This window comes from Engystomops pustulosus, unplaced genomic scaffold, assembly GCF_040894005.1.
Source record: "Engystomops pustulosus unplaced genomic scaffold, aEngPut4.maternal MAT_SCAFFOLD_235, whole genome shotgun sequence".
Taxonomy (NCBI): Eukaryota; Metazoa; Chordata; class Amphibia; order Anura; family Leptodactylidae; genus Engystomops; species Engystomops pustulosus.
This window is the reverse complement of record NW_027285114.1, coordinates 102,452-115,567: the sequence shown is the minus strand read 5'-3', so window position 1 is coordinate 115,567 and position 13,116 is coordinate 102,452. Positions and strand designations below refer to the sequence as shown.

Below are 13,116 nucleotides of genomic sequence, written 5' to 3'. Positions count from 1 at the left end.
TTTTGAACCTGAAAATTGTGTTAGTTTCTCTATGAGATAGTAAAAGAAGGTTCAAATTGAACAGCTGCTGTCAACGGCCATTCTAAGCTGAATGTGCCTGCTCTCGTCAGATCGCAGCAGCAATGCAGCTTAAGGCTTGGCAAGTACCAGCATGGGAGACTGGCTGGGAATCCCAAGTTCCGTTGACCTTTTTGAACATGAAAATTGTGTTAGTTTCTCTATGAGATAGTAAAAGAAGGTTCAAATTGAACAGCTGCTGTCAACGGCCATTCTAAGCTGAATGTGCCTGCTCTCGTCAGATCGCAGCAGCAATGCAGCTTAAGGCTTGGCAAGTACCAGCATGGGAGACTGGCTGGGAATCCCAAGTTCCGTTGACCTTTTTGAACCTGAAAATTGTGTTAGTTTCTATGTCAAAGATGGTAAAAGAAGGTTCAAATTGAACAGCTGCTGTCAACGGCCATTCTAAGCTGAATGTGCCTGCTCTCGTCAGATCGCAGCAGCAATGCAGCTTAAGGCTTGGCAAGTACCAGCATGGGAGACTGGCTGGGAATCCCAAGTTCCGTTGACCTTTTTGAACCTGAAAATTGTGTTAGTTTCTCTATGAGATAGTAAAAGAAGGTTCAAATTGAACAGCTGCTGTCAACGGCCATTCTAAGCTGAATGTGCCTGCTCTCGTCAGATCGCAGCAGCAATGCAGCTTAAGGCTTGGCAAGTACCAGCATGGGAGACTGGCTGGGAATCCCAAGTTCCGTTGACCTTTTTGAACATGAAAATTGTGTTAGTTTCTCTATGAGATAGTAAAAGAAGGTTCAAATTGAACAGCTGCTGTCAACGGCCATTCTAAGCTGAATGTGCCTGCTCTCGTCAGATCGCAGCAGCAATGCAGCTTAAGGCTTGGCAAGTACCAGCATGGGAGACTGGCTGGGAATCCCAAGTTCCTTTGACCTTTTTGAACCTGAAAATTGTGTTAGTTTCTATGTCAAAGATGGTAAAAGAAGGTTCAAATTGAACAGCTGCTGTCAACGGCCATTCTAAGCTGAATGTGCCTGCTCTCGTCAGATCGCAGCAGCAATGCAGCTTAAGGCTTGGCAAGTACCAGCATGGGAGACTGGCTGGGAATCCCAAGTTCCGTTGACCTTTTTGAACCTGAAAATTGTGTTAGTTTCTCTATGAGATAGTAAAAGAAGGTTCAAATTGAACAGCTGCTGTCAACGGCCATTCTAAGCTGAATGTGCCTGCTCTTGTCAGATCGCAGCAGCAATGCAGCTTAAGGCTTGGCAAGTACCAGCATGGGAGACTGGCTGGGAATCCCAAGTTCCGTTGACCTTTTTGAACATGAAAATTGTGTTAGTTTCTCTATGAGATAGTAAAAGAAGGTTCAAATTGAACAGCTGCTGTCAACGGCCATTCTAAGCTGAATGTGCCTGCTCTCGTCAGATCGCAGCAGCAATGCAGCTTAAGGCTTGGCAAGTACCAGCATGGGAGACTGGCTGGGAATCCCAAGTTCCGTTGACCTTTTTGAACCTGAAAATTGTGTTAGTTTCTATGTCAAAGATGGTAAAAGAAGGTTCAAATTGAACAGCTGCTGTCAACGGCCATTCTAAGCTGAATGTGCCTGCTCTCGTCAGATCGCAGCAGCAATGCAGCTTAAGGCTTGGCAAGTACCAGCATGGGAGACTGGCTGGGAATCCTAAGTTCCGTTGACCTTTTTGAACCTGAAAATTGTGTTAGTTTCTCTATGAGTTAGTAAAAGAAGGTTCAAATTGAACAGCTGCTGTCAACGGCCATTCTAAGCTTAATGTGCCTGCTCTTGTCAGATCGCAGCAGCAATGCAGCTTAAGGCTTGGCAAGTACCAGCATGGGAGACTGGCTGGGAATCCCAAGTTCCGTTGCCCTTTTTGAACCTGAAAATTGTGTTAGTTTCTATGTCAAAGATGGTAAAAGAAGGTTCAAATTGAACAGCTGCTGTCAACGGCCATTCTAAGCTGAATGTGCCTGCTCTCATCAGATCGCAGCAGCAATACAGCTTAAGGCTTGGCAAGTACCAGCGTGGGAGACTGGCTGGGAATCCCAAGTTCCGTTGGCCTTTTTGAACCTGAAAATTGTGTTAGTTTCTCTATGAGATAGTAAAAGAAGGTTCAAATTGAACAGCTGCTGTCAACGGCCATTCTAAGCTGAATGTGCCTGCTCTCGTCAGATCGCAGCAGCAATGCAGCTTAAGGCTTGGCAAGTACCAGCATGGGAGACTGGCTGGGAATCCCAAGTTCCGTTGACCTTTTTGAACCTGAAAATTGTGTTAGTTTCTCTATGAGATAGTAAAAGAAGGTTCAAATTGAACAGCTGCTGTCAACGGCCATTCTAAGCTGAATGTGCCTGCTCTCGTCAGATCGCAGCAGCAATGCAGCTTAAGGCTTGGCAAGTACCAGCATGGGAGACTGGCTGGGAATCCCAAGTTCCGTTGACCTTTTTGAACATGAAAATTGTGTTAGTTTCTATGTCAAAGATGGTAAAAGAAGGTTCAAATTGAACAGCTGCTGTCAACGGCCATTCTAAGCTGAATGTGCCTGCTCTCGTCAGATCGCAGCAGCAATGCAGCTTAAGGCTTGGCAAGTACCAGCATGGGAGACTGGCTGGGAATCCCAAGTTCCGTTGACCTTTTTGAACCTGAAAATTGTGTTAGTTTCTCTATGAGATAGTAAAAGAAGGTTCAAATTGAACAGCTGCTGTCAACGGCCATTCTAAGCTGAATGTGCCTGCTCTCGTCAGATCGCAGCAGCAATGCAGCTTAAGGCTTGGCAAGTACCAGCATGGGAGACTGGCTGGGAATCCCAAGTTCCGTTGACCTTTTTGAACATGAAAATTGTGTTAGTTTCTCTATGAGATAGTAAAAGAAGGTTCAAATTGAACAGCTGCTGTCAACGGCCATTCTAAGCTGAATGTGCCTGCTCTCGTCAGATCGCAGCAGCAATGCAGCTTAAGGCTTGGCAAGTACCAGCATGGGAGACTGGCTGGGAATCCCAAGTTCCGTTGACCTTTTTGAACCTGAAAATTGTGTTAGTTTCTATGTCAAAGATGGTAAAAGAAGGTTCAAATTGAACAGCTGCTGTCAACGGCCATTCTAAGCTGAATGTGCCTGCTCTCGTCAGATCGCAGCAGCAATGCAGCTTAAGGCTTGGCAAGTACCAGCATGGGAGACTGGCTGGGAATCCTAAGTTCCGTTGACCTTTTTGAACCTGAAAATTGTGTTAGTTTCTCTATGAGATAGTAAAAGAAGGTTCAAATTGAACAGCTGCTGTCAACGGCCATTCTAAGCTGAATGTGCCTGCTCTCGTCAGATCGCAGCAGCAATGCAGCTTAAGGCTTGGCAAGTACCAGCATGGGAGACTGGCTGGGAATCCCAAGTTCCGTTGACCTTTTTGAACCTGAAAATTGTGTTAGTTTCTATGTCAAAGATGGTAAAAGAAGGTTCAAATTGAACAGCTGCTGTCAACGGCCATTCTAAGCTGAATGTGCCTGCTCTCGTCAGATCGCAGCAGCAATGCAGCTTAAGGCTTGGCAAGTACCAGCATGGGAGACTGGCTGGGAATCCCAAGTTCCGTTGGCCTTTTTGAACCTGAAAATTGTGTTAGTTTCTCTATGAGATAGTAAAAGAAGGTTCAAATTGAACAGCTGCTGTCAACAGCCATTCTAAGCTGAATGTGCCTGCTCTCGTCAGATCGCAGCAGCAATGCAGCTTAAGGCTTGGCAAGTACCAGCATGGGAGACTGGCTGGGAATCCCAAGTTCCGTTGACCTTTTTGAACCTGAAAATTGTGTTAGTTTCTATGTCAAAGATGGTAAAAGAAGGTTCAAATTGAACAGCTGCTGTCAACGGCCATTCTAAGCTGAATGTGCCTGCTCTCGTCAGATCGCAGCAGCAATGCAGCTTAAGGCTTGGCAAGTACCAGCATGGGAGACTGGCTGGGAATCCCAAGTTCCTTTGACCTTTTTGAACCTGAAAATTGTGTTAGTTTCTATGTCAAAGATGGTAAAAGAAGGTTCAAATTGAACAGCTGCTGTCAACGGCCATTCTAAGCTGAATGTGCCTGCTCTCGTCAGATCGCAGCAGCAATGCAGCTTAAGGCTTGGCAAGTACCAGCATGGGAGACTGGCTGGGAATCCCAAGTTCCGTTGACCTTTTTGAACCTGAAAATTGTGTTAGTTTCTCTATGAGATAGTAAAAGAAGGTTCAAATTGAACAGCTGCTGTCAACGGCCATTCTAAGCTGAATGTGCCTGCTCTCGTCAGATCGCAGCAGCAATGCAGCTTAAGGCTTGGCAAGTACCAGCATGGGAGACTGGCTGGGAATCCTAAGTTCCGTTGACCTTTTTGAACCTGAAAATTGTGTTAGTTTCTCTATGAGATAGTAAAAGAAGGTTCAAATTGAACAGCTGCTGTCAACGGCCATTCTAAGCTGAATGTGCCTGCTCTCGTCAGATCGCAGCAGCAATGCAGCTTAAGGCTTGGCAAGTACCAGCATGGGCGACTGGCTGGGAATCCCAAGTTCCGTTGACCTTTTTGAACCTGAAAATTGTGTTAGTTTCTCTATGAGATAGTAAAAGAAGGTTCAAATTGAACAGCTGCTGTCAACGGCCATTCTAAGCTGAATGTGCCTGCTCTCGTCAGATCGCAGCAGCAATGCAGCTTAAGGCTTGGCAAGTACCAGCATGGGAGACTGGCTGGGAATCCCAAGTTCCGTTGGCCTTTTTGAACCTGAAAATTGTGTTAGTTTCTCTATGAGATAGTAAAAGAAGGTTCAAATTGAACAGCTGCTGTCAACGGCCATTCTAAGCTGAATGTGCCTGCTCTCGTCAGATCGCAGCAGCAATGCAGCTTAAGGCTTGGCAAGTTCCAGCATGGGAGACTGGCTGGGAATCCCAAGTTCCGTTGACCTTTTTGAACCTGAAAATTGTGTTAGTTTCTCTATGAGATAGTAAAAGAAGGTTCAAATTGAACAGCTGCTGTCAACGGCCATTCTAAGCTGAATGTGCCTGCTCTCGTCAGATCGCAGCAGCAATGCAGCTTAAGGCTTGGCAAGTACCAGCATGGGAGACTGGCTGGGAATCCCAAGTTCCGTTGACCTTTTTGAACCTGAAAATTGTGTTAGTTTCTCTATGAGATAGTAAAAGAAGGTTCAAATTGAACAGCTGCTGTCAACGGCCATTCTAAGCTGAATGTGCCTGCTCTCGTCAGATCGCAGCAGCAATGCAGCTTAAGGCTTGGCAAGTACCAGCATGGGAGACTGGCTGGGAATCCCAAGTTCCGTTGACCTTTTTGAACCTGAAAATTGTGTTAGTTTCTCTATGAGATAGTAAAAGAAGGTTCAAATTGAACAGCTGCTGTCAACGGCCATTCTAAGCTGAATGTGCCTGCTCTCGTCAGATCGCAGCAGCAATGCAGCTTAAGGCTTGGCAAGTACCAGCATGGGAGACTGGCTGGGAATCCCAAGTTCCGTTGACCTTTTTGAACCTGAAAATTGTGTTAGTTTCTATGTCAAAGATGGTAAAAGAAGGTTCAAATTGAACAGCTGCTGTCAACGGCCATTCTAAGCTGAATGTGCCTGCTCTCGTCAGATCGCAGCAGCAATGCAGCTTAAGGCTTGGCAAGTACCAGCATGGGAGACTGGCTGGGAATCCCAAGTTCCGTTGACCTTTTTGAACCTGAAAATTGTGTTAGTTTCTCTATGAGATAGTAAAAGAAGGTTCAAATTGAACAGCTGCTGTCAACGGCCATTCTAAGCTGAATTTGCCTGCTCTCGTCAGATCGCAGCAGCAATGCAGCTTTAGGCTTGGCAAGTACCAGCATGGGAGACTGGCTGGGAATCCCAAGTTCCGTTGACCTTTTAGAACATGAAAATTGTGTTAGTTTCTCTATGAGATAGTAAAAGAAGGTTCAAATTGAACAGCTGCTGTCAACGGCCATTCTAAGCTGAATGTGCCTGCTCTCGTCAGATCGCAGCAGCAATGCAGCTTAAGGCTTGGCAAGTACCAGCATGGGAGACTGGCTGGGAATCCCAAGTTCCATTGACCTTTTTGAACCTGAAAATTGTGTTAGTTTCTATGTCAAAGATGGTAAAAGAAGGTTCAAATTGAACAGCTGCTGTCAACGGCCATTCTAAGCTGAATGTGCCTGCTCTCGTCAGATCGCAGCAGCAATGCAGCTTAAGGCTTGGCAAGTACCAGCATGGGAGAGTGGCTGGGAATCCCAAGTTCCATTGACCTTTTTGAACCTGAAAATTGTGTTAGTTTCTCTATGAGATAGTAAAAGAAGGTTCAAATTGAACAGCTGCTGTCAACGGCCATTCTAAGCTGAATGTGCCTGCTCTTGTCAGATCGCAGCAGCAATGCAGCTTAAGGCTTGGCAAGTACCAGCATGGGAGACTGGCTGGGAATCCCAAGTTCCGTTGACCTTTTTGAACCTGAAAATTGTGTTAGTTTCTATGTCAAAGATGGTAAAAGAAGGTTCAAATTGAACAGCTGCTGTCAACGGCCATTCTAAGCTGAATGTGCCTGCTCTCGTCAGATCGCAGCAGCAATGCAGCTTAAGGCTTGGCAAGTACCAGCATGGGAGACTGGCTGGGAATCCCAAGTTCCGTTGCCCTTTTTGAACCTGAAAATTGTGTTAGTTTCTATGTCAAAGATGGTAAAAGAAGGTTCAAATTGAACAGCTGCTGTCAACGGCCATTCTAAGCTGAATGTGCCTGCTCTCATCAGATCGCAGCAGCAATACAGCTTAAGGCTTGGCAAGTACCAGCGTGGGAGACTGGCTGGGAATCCCAAGTTCCGTTGGCCTTTTTGAACCTGAAAATTGTGTTAGTTTCTCTATGAGATAGTAAAAGAAGGTTCAAATTGAACAGCTGCTGTCAACGGCCATTCTAAGCTGAATGTGCCTGCTCTCGTCAGATCGCAGCAGCAATGCAGCTTAAGGCTTGGCAAGTACCAGCATGGGAGACTGGCTGGGAATCCCAAGTTCCGTTGACCTTTTTGAACCTGAAAATTGTGTTAGTTTCTCTATGAGATAGTAAAAGAAGGTTCAAATTGAACAGCTGCTGTCAACGGCCATTCTAAGCTGAATATGCCTGCTCTCGTCAGATCGCAGCAGCAATGCAGCTTAAGGCTTGGCAAGTACCAGCATGGGAGACTGGCTGGGAATCCCAAGTTCCGTTGACCTTTTTGAACCTGAAAATTGTGTTAGTTTCTCTATGAGATAGTAAAAGAAGGTTCAAATTGAACAGCTGCTGTCAACGGCCATTCTAAGCTGAATGTGCCTGCTCTCGTCAGATCGCAGCAGCAATGCAGCTTAAGGCTTGGCAAGTACCAGCATGGGAGACTGGCTGGGAATCCCAAGTTCCGTTGACCTTTTTGAACCTGAAAATTGTGTTAGTTTCTCTATGAGATAGTAAAAGAAGGTTCAAATTGAACAGCTGCTGTCAACGGCCATTCTAAGCTGAATGTGCCTGCTCTCGTCAGATCGCAGCAGCAATGCAGCTTAAGGCTTGGCAAGTACCAGCATGGGAGACTGGCTGGGAATCCCAAGTTCCGTTGACCTTTTTGAACCTGAAAATTGTGTTAGTTTCTATGTCAAAGATGGTAAAAGAAGGTTCAAATTGAACAGCTGCTGTCAACGGCCATTCTAAGCTGAATGTGCCTGCTCTCGTCAGATCGCAGCAGCAATGCAGCTTAAGGCTTGGCAAGTACCAGCATGGGAGACTGGCTGGGAATCCCAAGTTCCGTTGACCTTTTTGAACCTGAAAATTGTGTTAGTTTCTCTATGAGATAGTAAAAGAAGGTTCAAATTGAACAGCTGCTGTCAACGGCCATTCTAAGCTGAATGTGCCTGCTCTCGTCAGATCGCAGCAGCAATGCAGCTTAAGGCTTGGCAAGTACCAGCATGGGAGACTGGCTGGGAATCCCAAGTTCCGTTGACCTTTTTGAACCTGAAAATTGTGTTAGTTTCTCTATGAGATAGTAAAAGAAGGTTCAAATTGAACAACTGCTGTCAACGGCCATTCTAAGCTGAATGTGCCTGCTCTCGTCAGATCGCAGCAGCAATGCAGCTTAAGGCTTGGCAAGTACCAGCATGGGAGACTGGCTGGGAATCCCAAGTTCCGTTGACCTTTTTGAACCTGAAAATTGTGTTAGTTTCTCTATGAGATAGTAAAAGAAGGTTCAAATTGAACAGCTGCTGTCAACGGCCATTCTAAGCTGAATGTGCCTGCTCTCGTCAGATCGCAGCAGCAATGCAGCTTAAGGCTTGGCAAGTACCAGCATGGGAGACTGGCTGGGAATCCCAAGTTCCGTTGACCTTTTTGAACCTGAAAATTGTGTTAGTTTCTCTATGAGATAGTAAAAGAAGGTTCAAATTGAACAGCTGCTGTCAACGGCCATTCTAAGCTGAATGTGCCTGCTCTCGTCAGATCGCAGCAGCAATGCAGCTTAAGGCTTGGCAAGTACCAGCATGGGAGACTGGCTGGGAATCCCAAGTTCCGTTGACCTTTTTGAACCTGAAAATTGTGTTAGTTTCTATGTCAAAGATGGTAAAAGAAGGTTCAAATTGAACAGCTGCTGTCAACGGCCATTCTAAGCTGAATGTGCCTGCTCTCGTCAGATCGCAGCAGCAATGCAGCTTAAGGCTTGGCAAGTACCAGCATGGGAGACTGGCTGGGAATCCCAAGTTCCGTTGACCTTTTTGAACCTGAAAATTGTGTTAGTTTCTCTATGAGATAGTAAAAGAAGGTTCAAATTGAACAGCTGCTGTCAACGGCCATTCTAAGCTGAATTTGCCTGCTCTCGTCAGATCGCAGCAGCAATGCAGCTTTAGGCTTGGCAAGTACCAGCATGGGAGACTGGCTGGGAATCCCAAGTTCCGTTGACCTTTTAGAACATGAAAATTGTGTTAGTTTCTCTATGAGATAGTAAAAGAAGGTTCAAATTGAACAGCTGCTGTCAACGGCCATTCTAAGCTGAATGTGCCTGCTCTCGTCAGATCGCAGCAGCAATGCAGCTTAAGGCTTGGCAAGTACCAGCATGGGAGACTGGCTGGGAATCCCAAGTTCCATTGACCTTTTTGAACCTGAAAATTGTGTTAGTTTCTATGTCAAAGATGGTAAAAGAAGGTTCAAATTGAACAGCTGCTGTCAACGGCCATTCTAAGCTGAATGTGCCTGCTCTCGTCAGATCGCAGCAGCAATGCAGCTTAAGGCTTGGCAAGTACCAGCATGGGAGAGTGGCTGGGAATCCCAAGTTCCATTGACCTTTTTGAACCTGAAAATTGTGTTAGTTTCTCTATGAGATAGTAAAAGAAGGTTCAAATTGAACAGCTGCTGTCAACGGCCATTCTAAGCTGAATGTGCCTGCTCTTGTCAGATCGCAGCAGCAATGCAGCTTAAGGCTTGGCAAGTACCAGCATGGGAGACTGGCTGGGAATCCCAAGTTCCGTTGACCTTTTTGAACCTGAAAATTGTGTTAGTTTCTATGTCAAAGATGGTAAAAGAAGGTTCAAATTGAACAGCTGCTGTCAACGGCCATTCTAAGCTGAATGTGCCTGCTCTCGTCAGATCGCAGCAGCAATGCAGCTTAAGGCTTGGCAAGTACCAGCATGGGAGACTGGCTGGGAATCCCAAGTTCCGTTGACCTTTTTGAACCTGAAAATTGTGTTAGTTTCTCTATGAGATAGTAAAAGAAGGTTCAAATTGAACAGCTGCTGTCAACGGCCATTCTAAGCTGAATGTGCCTGCTCTCGTCAGATCGCAGCAGCAATGCAGCTTAAGGCTTGGCAAGTACCAGCATGGGAGACTGGCTGGGAATCCCAAGTTCCGTTGACCTTTTTGAACCTGAAAATTGTGTTAGTTTCTCTATGAGATAGTAAAAGAAGGTTCAAATTGAACAGCTGCTGTCAACGGCCATTCTAAGCTGAATGTGCCTGCTCTTGTCAGATCGCAGCAGCAATGCAGCTTAAGGCTTGGCAAGTACCAGCATGGGAGACTGGCTGGGAATCCCAAGTTCCGTTGCCCTTTTTGAACCTGAAAATTGTGTTAGTTTCTATGTCAAAGATGGTAAAAGAAGGTTCAAATTGAACAGCTGCTGTCAACGGCCATTCTAAGCTGAATGTGCCTGCTCTCATCAGATCGCAGCAGCAATACAGCTTAAGGCTTGGCAAGTACCAGCGTGGGAGACTGGCTGGGAATCCCAAGTTCCGTTGGCCTTTTTGAACCTGAAAATTGTGTTAGTTTCTCTATGAGATAGTAAAAGAAGGTTCAAATTGAACAGCTGCTGTCAACGGCCATTCTAAGCTGAATGTGCCTGCTCTCGTCAGATCGCAGCAGCAATGCAGCTTAAGGCTTGGCAAGTACCAGCATGGGAGACTGGCTGGGAATCCCAAGTTCCGTTGACCTTTTTGAACCTGAAAATTGTGTTAGTTTCTCTATGAGATAGTAAAAGAAGGTTCAAATTGAACAGCTGCTGTCAACGGCCATTCTAAGCTGAATATGCCTGCTCTCGTCAGATCGCAGCAGCAATGCAGCTTAAGGCTTGGCAAGTACCAGCATGGGAGACTGGCTGGGAATCCCAAGTTCCGTTGACCTTTTTGAACCTGAAAATTGTGTTAGTTTCTCTATGAGATAGTAAAAGAAGGTTCAAATTGAACAGCTGCTGTCAACGGCCATTCTAAGCTGAATGTGCCTGCTCTCGTCAGATCGCAGCAGCAATGCAGCTTAAGGCTTGGCAAGTACCAGCATGGGAGACTGGCTGGGAATCCCAAGTTCCGTTGACCTTTTTGAACCTGAAAATTGTGTTAGTTTCTCTATGAGATAGTAAAAGAAGGTTCAAATTGAACAGCTGCTGTCAACGGCCATTCTAAGCTGAATGTGCCTGCTCTCGTCAGATCGCAGCAGCAATGCAGCTTAAGGCTTGGCAAGTACCAGCATGGGAGACTGGCTGGGAATCCCAAGTTCCGTTGACCTTTTTGAACCTGAAAATTGTGTTAGTTTCTATGTCAAAGATGGTAAAAGAAGGTTCAAATTGAACAGCTGCTGTCAACGGCCATTCTAAGCTGAATGTGCCTGCTCTCGTCAGATCGCAGCAGCAATGCAGCTTAAGGCTTGGCAAGTACCAGCATGGGAGACTGGCTGGGAATCCCAAGTTCCGTTGACCTTTTTGAACCTGAAAATTGTGTTAGTTTCTCTATGAGATAGTAAAAGAAGGTTCAAATTGAACAGCTGCTGTCAACGGCCATTCTAAGCTGAATGTGCCTGCTCTCGTCAGATCGCAGCAGCAATGCAGCTTAAGGCTTGGCAAGTACCAGCATGGGAGACTGGCTGGGAATCCCAAGTTCCGTTGACCTTTTTGAACCTGAAAATTGTGTTAGTTTCTCTATGAGATAGTAAAAGAAGGTTCAAATTGAACAGCTGCTGTCAACGGCCATTCTAAGCTGAATGTGCCTGCTCTCGTCAGATCGCAGCAGCAATGCAGCTTAAGGCTTGGCAAGTACCAGCATGGGAGACTGGCTGGGAATCCCAAGTTCCGTTGACCTTTTTGAACCTGAAAATTGTGTTAGTTTCTATGTCAAAGATGGTAAAAGAAGGTTCAAATTGAACAGCTGCTGTCAACGGCCATTCTAAGCTGAATGTGCCTGCTCTCGTCAGATCGCAGCAGCAATGCAGCTTAAGGCTTGGCAAGTACCAGCATGGGAGACTGGCTGGGAATCCCAAGTTCCGTTGACCTTTTTGAACCTGAAAATTGTGTTAGTTTCTCTATGAGATAGTAAAAGAAGGTTCAAATTGAACAGCTGCTGTCAACGGCCATTCTAAGCTGAATGTGCCTGCTCTCGTCAGATCGCAGCAGCAATGCAGCTTAAGGCTTGGCAAGTACCAGCATGGGAGACTGGCTGGGAATCCCAAGTTCCGTTGACCTTTTTGAACATGAAAATTGTGTTAGTTTCTCTATGAGATAGTAAAAGAAGGTTCAAATTGAACAGCTGCTGTCAACGGCCATTCTAAGCTGAATGTGCCTGCTCTCGTCAGATCGCAGCAGCAATGCAGCTTAAGGCTTGGCAAGTACCAGCATGGGAGACTGGCTGGGAATCCCAAGTTCTGTTGACCTTTTTGAACCTGAAAATTGTGTTAGTTTCTATGTCAAAGATGGTAAAAGAAGGTTCAAATTGAACAGCTGCTGTCAACGGCCATTCTAAGCTGAATGTGCCTGCTCTCGTCAGATCGCAGCAGCAATGCAGCTTAAGGCTTGGCAAGTACCAGCATGGGAGACTGGCTGGGAATCCTAAGTTCCGTTGACCTTTTTGAACCTGAAAATTGTGTTAGTTTCTCTATGAGATAGTAAAAGAAGGTTCAAATTGAACAGCTGCTGTCAACGGCCATTCTAAGCTGAATGTGCCTGCTCTCGTCAGATCGCAGCAGCAATGCAGCTTAAGGCTTGGCAAGTACCAGCATGGGAGACTGGCTGGGAATCCCAAGTTCCGTTGACCTTTTTGAACCTGAAAATTGTGTTAGTTTCTATGTCAAAGATGGTAAAAGAAGGTTCAAATTGAACAGCTGCTGTCAACGGCCATTCTAAGCTGAATGTGCCTGCTCTCGTCAGATCGCAGCAGCAATGCAGCTTAAGGCTTGGCAAGTACCAGCATGGGAGACTGGCTGGGAATCCCAAGTTCCGTTGGCCTTTTTGAACCTGAAAATTGTGTTAGTTTCTCTATGAGATAGTAAAAGAAGGTTCAAATTGAACAGCTGCTGTCAACAGCCATTCTAAGCTGAATGTGCCTGCTCTCGTCAGATCGCAGCAGCAATGCAGCTTAAGGCTTGGCAAGTACCAGCATGGGAGACTGGCTGGGAATCCCAAGTTCCGTTGACCTTTTTGAACCTGAAAATTGTGTTAGTTTCTATGTCAAAGATGGTAAAAGAAGGTTCAAATTGAACAGCTGCTGTCAACGGCCATTCTAAGCTGAATGTGCCTGCTCTCGTCAGATCGCAGCAGCAATGCAGCTTAAGGCTTGGCAAGTACCAGCATGGGAGACTGGCTGGGAATCCCAAGTTCCTTTGACCTTTTTGAACCTGAAAATTGTGTTAGTTTCT

General features: G+C 45.8%; 67 pseudogenes; all 67 read left to right on the top strand.

The window, feature by feature from the left end:
* Positions 1–69: 69 nt before the first annotated feature.
* LOC140109857 (5S ribosomal RNA) lies at positions 70–188 on the top strand (annotated as a pseudogene).
* A 70-nt stretch (positions 189–258) lies between these two features.
* Positions 259–377, top strand: LOC140109856 (5S ribosomal RNA; annotated as a pseudogene).
* Positions 378–449: 72 nt separating this feature from the next.
* LOC140109854 (5S ribosomal RNA) lies at positions 450–568 on the top strand (annotated as a pseudogene).
* Positions 569–638: 70 nt separating this feature from the next.
* On the top strand, positions 639–757 carry LOC140109852 (5S ribosomal RNA; annotated as a pseudogene).
* Positions 758–827: 70 nt separating this feature from the next.
* On the top strand, positions 828–946 carry LOC140109645 (5S ribosomal RNA; annotated as a pseudogene).
* Positions 947–1,018: 72 nt separating this feature from the next.
* LOC140109851 (5S ribosomal RNA) lies at positions 1,019–1,137 on the top strand (annotated as a pseudogene).
* A 70-nt stretch (positions 1,138–1,207) lies between these two features.
* LOC140110194 (5S ribosomal RNA) lies at positions 1,208–1,326 on the top strand (annotated as a pseudogene).
* Positions 1,327–1,396: 70 nt separating this feature from the next.
* LOC140109850 (5S ribosomal RNA) lies at positions 1,397–1,515 on the top strand (annotated as a pseudogene).
* Positions 1,516–1,587: 72 nt separating this feature from the next.
* Positions 1,588–1,706, top strand: LOC140110168 (5S ribosomal RNA; annotated as a pseudogene).
* Positions 1,707–1,776: 70 nt separating this feature from the next.
* On the top strand, positions 1,777–1,895 carry LOC140109718 (5S ribosomal RNA; annotated as a pseudogene).
* A 72-nt stretch (positions 1,896–1,967) lies between these two features.
* Positions 1,968–2,086, top strand: LOC140110128 (5S ribosomal RNA; annotated as a pseudogene).
* A 70-nt stretch (positions 2,087–2,156) lies between these two features.
* On the top strand, positions 2,157–2,275 carry LOC140109849 (5S ribosomal RNA; annotated as a pseudogene).
* Positions 2,276–2,345: 70 nt separating this feature from the next.
* On the top strand, positions 2,346–2,464 carry LOC140109848 (5S ribosomal RNA; annotated as a pseudogene).
* A 72-nt stretch (positions 2,465–2,536) lies between these two features.
* On the top strand, positions 2,537–2,655 carry LOC140109847 (5S ribosomal RNA; annotated as a pseudogene).
* A 70-nt stretch (positions 2,656–2,725) lies between these two features.
* On the top strand, positions 2,726–2,844 carry LOC140109846 (5S ribosomal RNA; annotated as a pseudogene).
* Positions 2,845–2,914: 70 nt separating this feature from the next.
* Positions 2,915–3,033, top strand: LOC140109845 (5S ribosomal RNA; annotated as a pseudogene).
* Positions 3,034–3,105: 72 nt separating this feature from the next.
* On the top strand, positions 3,106–3,224 carry LOC140110167 (5S ribosomal RNA; annotated as a pseudogene).
* A 70-nt stretch (positions 3,225–3,294) lies between these two features.
* On the top strand, positions 3,295–3,413 carry LOC140109843 (5S ribosomal RNA; annotated as a pseudogene).
* Positions 3,414–3,485: 72 nt separating this feature from the next.
* Positions 3,486–3,604, top strand: LOC140110104 (5S ribosomal RNA; annotated as a pseudogene).
* Positions 3,605–3,674: 70 nt separating this feature from the next.
* On the top strand, positions 3,675–3,793 carry LOC140110263 (5S ribosomal RNA; annotated as a pseudogene).
* Positions 3,794–3,865: 72 nt separating this feature from the next.
* On the top strand, positions 3,866–3,984 carry LOC140109643 (5S ribosomal RNA; annotated as a pseudogene).
* Positions 3,985–4,056: 72 nt separating this feature from the next.
* On the top strand, positions 4,057–4,175 carry LOC140109842 (5S ribosomal RNA; annotated as a pseudogene).
* A 70-nt stretch (positions 4,176–4,245) lies between these two features.
* On the top strand, positions 4,246–4,364 carry LOC140110166 (5S ribosomal RNA; annotated as a pseudogene).
* Positions 4,365–4,434: 70 nt separating this feature from the next.
* Positions 4,435–4,553, top strand: LOC140110006 (5S ribosomal RNA; annotated as a pseudogene).
* Positions 4,554–4,623: 70 nt separating this feature from the next.
* LOC140110103 (5S ribosomal RNA) lies at positions 4,624–4,742 on the top strand (annotated as a pseudogene).
* Positions 4,743–4,812: 70 nt separating this feature from the next.
* Positions 4,813–4,931, top strand: LOC140109624 (5S ribosomal RNA; annotated as a pseudogene).
* A 70-nt stretch (positions 4,932–5,001) lies between these two features.
* Positions 5,002–5,120, top strand: LOC140109840 (5S ribosomal RNA; annotated as a pseudogene).
* Positions 5,121–5,190: 70 nt separating this feature from the next.
* LOC140109839 (5S ribosomal RNA) lies at positions 5,191–5,309 on the top strand (annotated as a pseudogene).
* Positions 5,310–5,379: 70 nt separating this feature from the next.
* On the top strand, positions 5,380–5,498 carry LOC140109838 (5S ribosomal RNA; annotated as a pseudogene).
* Positions 5,499–5,570: 72 nt separating this feature from the next.
* Positions 5,571–5,689, top strand: LOC140109837 (5S ribosomal RNA; annotated as a pseudogene).
* A 70-nt stretch (positions 5,690–5,759) lies between these two features.
* LOC140110141 (5S ribosomal RNA) lies at positions 5,760–5,878 on the top strand (annotated as a pseudogene).
* Positions 5,879–5,948: 70 nt separating this feature from the next.
* LOC140110191 (5S ribosomal RNA) lies at positions 5,949–6,067 on the top strand (annotated as a pseudogene).
* A 261-nt stretch (positions 6,068–6,328) lies between these two features.
* Positions 6,329–6,447, top strand: LOC140110193 (5S ribosomal RNA; annotated as a pseudogene).
* A 72-nt stretch (positions 6,448–6,519) lies between these two features.
* Positions 6,520–6,638, top strand: LOC140110143 (5S ribosomal RNA; annotated as a pseudogene).
* Positions 6,639–6,710: 72 nt separating this feature from the next.
* Positions 6,711–6,829, top strand: LOC140110127 (5S ribosomal RNA; annotated as a pseudogene).
* A 70-nt stretch (positions 6,830–6,899) lies between these two features.
* LOC140109836 (5S ribosomal RNA) lies at positions 6,900–7,018 on the top strand (annotated as a pseudogene).
* Positions 7,019–7,088: 70 nt separating this feature from the next.
* LOC140110034 (5S ribosomal RNA) lies at positions 7,089–7,207 on the top strand (annotated as a pseudogene).
* Positions 7,208–7,277: 70 nt separating this feature from the next.
* Positions 7,278–7,396, top strand: LOC140109834 (5S ribosomal RNA; annotated as a pseudogene).
* Positions 7,397–7,466: 70 nt separating this feature from the next.
* On the top strand, positions 7,467–7,585 carry LOC140109831 (5S ribosomal RNA; annotated as a pseudogene).
* A 72-nt stretch (positions 7,586–7,657) lies between these two features.
* On the top strand, positions 7,658–7,776 carry LOC140109830 (5S ribosomal RNA; annotated as a pseudogene).
* Positions 7,777–7,846: 70 nt separating this feature from the next.
* LOC140109829 (5S ribosomal RNA) lies at positions 7,847–7,965 on the top strand (annotated as a pseudogene).
* Positions 7,966–8,035: 70 nt separating this feature from the next.
* Positions 8,036–8,154, top strand: LOC140109828 (5S ribosomal RNA; annotated as a pseudogene).
* Positions 8,155–8,224: 70 nt separating this feature from the next.
* On the top strand, positions 8,225–8,343 carry LOC140109826 (5S ribosomal RNA; annotated as a pseudogene).
* A 70-nt stretch (positions 8,344–8,413) lies between these two features.
* Positions 8,414–8,532, top strand: LOC140109825 (5S ribosomal RNA; annotated as a pseudogene).
* A 72-nt stretch (positions 8,533–8,604) lies between these two features.
* Positions 8,605–8,723, top strand: LOC140109824 (5S ribosomal RNA; annotated as a pseudogene).
* Positions 8,724–8,793: 70 nt separating this feature from the next.
* LOC140110140 (5S ribosomal RNA) lies at positions 8,794–8,912 on the top strand (annotated as a pseudogene).
* A 70-nt stretch (positions 8,913–8,982) lies between these two features.
* On the top strand, positions 8,983–9,101 carry LOC140110190 (5S ribosomal RNA; annotated as a pseudogene).
* Positions 9,102–9,362: 261 nt separating this feature from the next.
* On the top strand, positions 9,363–9,481 carry LOC140110192 (5S ribosomal RNA; annotated as a pseudogene).
* Positions 9,482–9,553: 72 nt separating this feature from the next.
* LOC140109823 (5S ribosomal RNA) lies at positions 9,554–9,672 on the top strand (annotated as a pseudogene).
* A 70-nt stretch (positions 9,673–9,742) lies between these two features.
* Positions 9,743–9,861, top strand: LOC140109822 (5S ribosomal RNA; annotated as a pseudogene).
* Positions 9,862–9,931: 70 nt separating this feature from the next.
* LOC140109687 (5S ribosomal RNA) lies at positions 9,932–10,050 on the top strand (annotated as a pseudogene).
* A 72-nt stretch (positions 10,051–10,122) lies between these two features.
* LOC140110126 (5S ribosomal RNA) lies at positions 10,123–10,241 on the top strand (annotated as a pseudogene).
* Positions 10,242–10,311: 70 nt separating this feature from the next.
* Positions 10,312–10,430, top strand: LOC140109820 (5S ribosomal RNA; annotated as a pseudogene).
* Positions 10,431–10,500: 70 nt separating this feature from the next.
* LOC140110033 (5S ribosomal RNA) lies at positions 10,501–10,619 on the top strand (annotated as a pseudogene).
* Positions 10,620–10,689: 70 nt separating this feature from the next.
* On the top strand, positions 10,690–10,808 carry LOC140109819 (5S ribosomal RNA; annotated as a pseudogene).
* A 70-nt stretch (positions 10,809–10,878) lies between these two features.
* On the top strand, positions 10,879–10,997 carry LOC140109818 (5S ribosomal RNA; annotated as a pseudogene).
* Positions 10,998–11,069: 72 nt separating this feature from the next.
* LOC140109817 (5S ribosomal RNA) lies at positions 11,070–11,188 on the top strand (annotated as a pseudogene).
* A 70-nt stretch (positions 11,189–11,258) lies between these two features.
* On the top strand, positions 11,259–11,377 carry LOC140109816 (5S ribosomal RNA; annotated as a pseudogene).
* A 70-nt stretch (positions 11,378–11,447) lies between these two features.
* On the top strand, positions 11,448–11,566 carry LOC140109814 (5S ribosomal RNA; annotated as a pseudogene).
* Positions 11,567–11,638: 72 nt separating this feature from the next.
* On the top strand, positions 11,639–11,757 carry LOC140109813 (5S ribosomal RNA; annotated as a pseudogene).
* Positions 11,758–11,827: 70 nt separating this feature from the next.
* LOC140109812 (5S ribosomal RNA) lies at positions 11,828–11,946 on the top strand (annotated as a pseudogene).
* A 70-nt stretch (positions 11,947–12,016) lies between these two features.
* LOC140110030 (5S ribosomal RNA) lies at positions 12,017–12,135 on the top strand (annotated as a pseudogene).
* A 72-nt stretch (positions 12,136–12,207) lies between these two features.
* Positions 12,208–12,326, top strand: LOC140110163 (5S ribosomal RNA; annotated as a pseudogene).
* Positions 12,327–12,396: 70 nt separating this feature from the next.
* Positions 12,397–12,515, top strand: LOC140109811 (5S ribosomal RNA; annotated as a pseudogene).
* Positions 12,516–12,587: 72 nt separating this feature from the next.
* Positions 12,588–12,706, top strand: LOC140110102 (5S ribosomal RNA; annotated as a pseudogene).
* Positions 12,707–12,776: 70 nt separating this feature from the next.
* Positions 12,777–12,895, top strand: LOC140110262 (5S ribosomal RNA; annotated as a pseudogene).
* A 72-nt stretch (positions 12,896–12,967) lies between these two features.
* LOC140109642 (5S ribosomal RNA) lies at positions 12,968–13,086 on the top strand (annotated as a pseudogene).
* The last annotated feature ends 30 nt before the right edge of the window (positions 13,087–13,116 follow it).